Source organism: Leptonychotes weddellii, chromosome 4, assembly GCF_054177405.1.
Source record: "Leptonychotes weddellii isolate Sample4059 chromosome 4, ASM5417740v2, whole genome shotgun sequence".
NCBI lineage: Eukaryota > Metazoa > Chordata > Mammalia > Carnivora > Phocidae > Leptonychotes > Leptonychotes weddellii.
The window spans coordinates 88,626,950-88,631,095 of record NC_138372.1 but is presented as its reverse complement, the minus strand read 5'-3'; positions in this window follow the sequence as shown (position 1 = coordinate 88,631,095).

Here is a 4,146-nt window from a genome sequence, read left to right as displayed (position 1 = left end):
CAGGGAGATGTACCATGCATGGCTGAGGCCAGCACTGTCCCCAAAATGAGGAGATGGACTTGGGAGTCCATGGAATCCGGGTCCTAGAATTCACAGAGAGGAATACTGGAGAGGAGAGAACTACACACAGAAATCTGGAGATCTGCAGAAGATCTCTTTCAGTATTCAGTTGTAAATGATAAACTCATGCATGTGATAAAATTAGATGAGGCTAGGAAAAGAAATATCTGGAAGGATTAAAGAGAATAGTCCTGGGACTCACACAGGGATAGGTATAGTGCTTGTACCCACCAGCAACAGTGGAAAATCTCCTAACTCATGGGAAATCAGGCAGTATACTCAGAAGAGTTTTGCTTCGGCGAGGCGAAAAATTAGCCCTAAACTAACTGCTGTTCTGACCCTGCCAAAAAAAGCTTACAAACAAGACCTAAAAGGATCAACTCTTTGCAAATAGCATAACTGTCAATGAACAAAGCCGAAGAATATTTATAGGAATGCAACAATATTTGGCACCCAAGAAGGTAGAATCTACAATATGTGGCATTTAATTAAAAAGTTAGTAGTCAGGCAAAGAAGCAAGAAAATACAATTCATAATGAAAAGGAAATTAGTCAATTGAAACTGACCCATAAATAGTACAGATAACAGAATTAGTAGACAAAGAACATCAAAACATGACACTACCAAAGGAATACAAAATTTTTCAGTAACTAATCCCAAAGAAATAGAAATCTGGGAGTTACCTGAAAAACAATCCAAAATAATTACTTTAAGGAAGCTCAGCAAGATTCGAGGGAATGTAGGCAATTCAATGAACTCATGAAAAAATGAGAAGTTCAACAAAGAGACAGAAATAATAAAAAATAACTAAACAGAAGTTCTGGAACTGAAGAATATGTAAATCATATTGAACTCTAGTATGTTAGTTAAAAGAGAACTGATAAAAAAATTTTGTTAATGGATACACAATATATAAATTGGGGCACCAAAAACATAAAATGGGGGAGGCAAGTAAATATGTAGAACTTTTTATGCAAATGAAGAAAAGTTGTCAGCTTAAAATAGACAATTACAAACATTAGATGTTTTATATAAATGCCATGATAATCACAAAGAAAAACCCATAATAGATATACAAATAATAAAGAGAAAAGAACCAAAGCATACCACTATAAAAAATCATCAATTCACAAAGAAAGATGACAAGAGAAGAAAAGGGGGCAAAAAAGAACTACAAAACAATCAGAAAATAACAAAATGGTGATAGTAAATGCTAACATATCAATAATCGCTTTAAATGTAAATGGTTTAAATTCTCCAATTAAAAGACTTAGAGGGACTGAATGGGGGAAAAAAAAAGACCCAATGATATGCTGCCTATAAGAGACTCACTTAAGCTTTAAGGACATTCATAGGCTAAAAAATGAAGGGATGGAAAAAGACAGTCCATGCAAATGGAAACCAAAAGAGAGCAGGAGTAGCTATACTTGTGTCAGACAAAATAGACTTTAAGTAAAAAATTATAACAAGATGTGGAACATAAGGAATAGCATGGAGGACATTAGGAGAAGGAAGAGAAAAATGAAGCGGGGGTATTTGGAGGGGGAGATGAACCATGAGAGACTATGGACTCTGAGAAACAAACTGAGGGTTTTAGAGGGGAGGGGGGTGGAGGGATAGGTTAGCCCAGTGATGGGTATTAACGAGGGTATGTATTGCATGGAGCACTGGGTGTTAGATGCAAACAATGAATCATGGAACACTACATCAAAAACTAATGATGTACTGTATGGTGACTAACATAACACAATAAAAAAAAACTATAACAAGAAACAAAGAAGGTCATTCTGTGATGATAAAGGGGTCAATCAAAAGGATATAACAATCGTGTGTGTGTAGCAGGAGCATAAAATGCAAAACTATGCATCTATTGAAAAGCACAATGGACAAGGATATTTAATGATATGGAAATACTCTTCAGTAAGTTACTTGAAAAAAAAGAATAATAATAAATTCAGTAAATTTGCCAAATATAAAATTAACACACACAAGTCACTTGCATTTCTATACATTAATAATAAATTACCTGAAAGAAAAATTAGGAAAGCAATCTCATTTAAAATAGCAGCAAAAAATAATAAAATACTTAGGAATAAATTTAAACAAGGAGGAATAAGTTTAAACAAGGAGGTGAAAGACCTATACACTGAAAACTATAAGACACTGATGAAAGCAAATGAAGAAGTCACAAATTAATGGAAAGATATCCTGTTTTCATGGATTAGAAGAAGTAATAGTGTTAAAATGTCCATTTACCTAAATCATTCTACAAAGTCAATGCAATCTGTATCAAAATTCCAATGGCATTTTTCAAAGAAATAGAAATGATCCTAAAATTTGTATAGAACCACAAAAGACTGAATAGCTAAAGCAATTTTGAGAAAGAGAAACAAAGCTATAGGCATCACACATCCTGATTTAAAACTATATTATAAAAGATATAGTAATCAAAACAGTATGATAGTAACATTAAAAAAAAATGTAAAAGAGTGGAACAGAACAGGGATCCCAGAAATAAACCCATATAAACATGGTCAACTAATCCTTGACAAGGAGGCAAGAACACACAATGGAAAAGGGTAGTCTCTTGAATAAATGATATTGAAAAAAAAATAGGATAGCCATATGCAAAGAAATGAAACTGGATCCTATCTTATACTATTCAAAAAAATCAACTCAGAATGGATTACAATTTAAATGTAAGAGCTGAAACTAGAATTCCTAGAAGAAAACACAAGAAAAAGCTCTTTGATATGTGTCTTGCCTATGATCTTTTGGATCTGACTCTAAAAGCACAGGTAACAAAAGCTGAACTAAATAAGTAGAACTATATCAAATTTTAAAAACTTCGGCAAAGCAAATGAAACAGTCAATAAATTGAAAAGGTAACCTACAGAATGGGAGAAAATATTTGCAAACCAGATATCTGTTAAGGAGGTAATACCCAACATATATAAAAACTCATACAACTAAATAGCAAAAAAGCAAATAATACAATTTAAAAATAGGCAAATGACCTGAATAGGCATTTTTCCAAAGATGGTATACAGATGGCCAATAGGTACATGAAAAGGTGCTCAATATCACTAATCATTCGGAAATGCAAATCTAAACTGTGAAATATCACTCCATACCTGTAAGACGAGCTATCATTCAAAAGACAAGAGATACAAAATGTTAGCAAGGATGAAGAAAAGAAAAGCCTTATATACTGTTGGTAGTAGTGTAAATTGGTGTAGCCACTATGGAAATCAGAATGGTAGTTTCTTAGAAAATTAAAAGTAGAACTAGCATATGATACATTAATCCTACTCTTGGATATATATCCAAAGGAAATGAAATCAGTATCTCAAAGAGATATCAGCACTCCCATGTTCATGGAAGCATTATTCACAATAGCCAAGATACAAAAACAACCTAAGTGTTTGTCAACATATAATGGATAAAGGAGATGTGGTATATATGTATGCAGTAGAATATTATTCAGCCATAAAATAGAAGGAAATCCTGTCTTTTTTCAACAATATGGATGAACCTGGAAGACGGTATGCTAAGTGAAATAAGCCAGACAAAGACAAATACTGTATGGTATCACTTATATGCAGAATCTAAAAAGAAAAAAGAAGCAATTTCATAGAAACAGAGAATAAAATGGTGGTTGCCAGGAGCGGAGGATAGGGAGAAATGGAGATATGTAGGTCAAAGGGTATAAAGTTCCAATTATAAGAAGAATAATTTCTGAGGATCTACAGTACAGCATAATGGCTATAGCTAATAATACAGTATTGTATATACTTGAAAGTTGCTCAGAGCAGATGTTAAGCATTCTCAATATGTAAGAAAAAAGACTTAATTACGTTAGATTATGGATGTATTAATTATCTGGATCTTGGTAATTATTTCACAATGTATGTGTGCGTGTGTGCGTGTATAAAATCATGTTGTATAATTTTAATATATACAATTAGTTTGTCAATTATTCCTCAATAAATAAACTTGGGGAAAAGATATTATAACTAATTTCCATATGTTCAAGTAGAGGAAAGATTAAGCATATAGAGACAGGAGATATAAAAGGTCCAAACT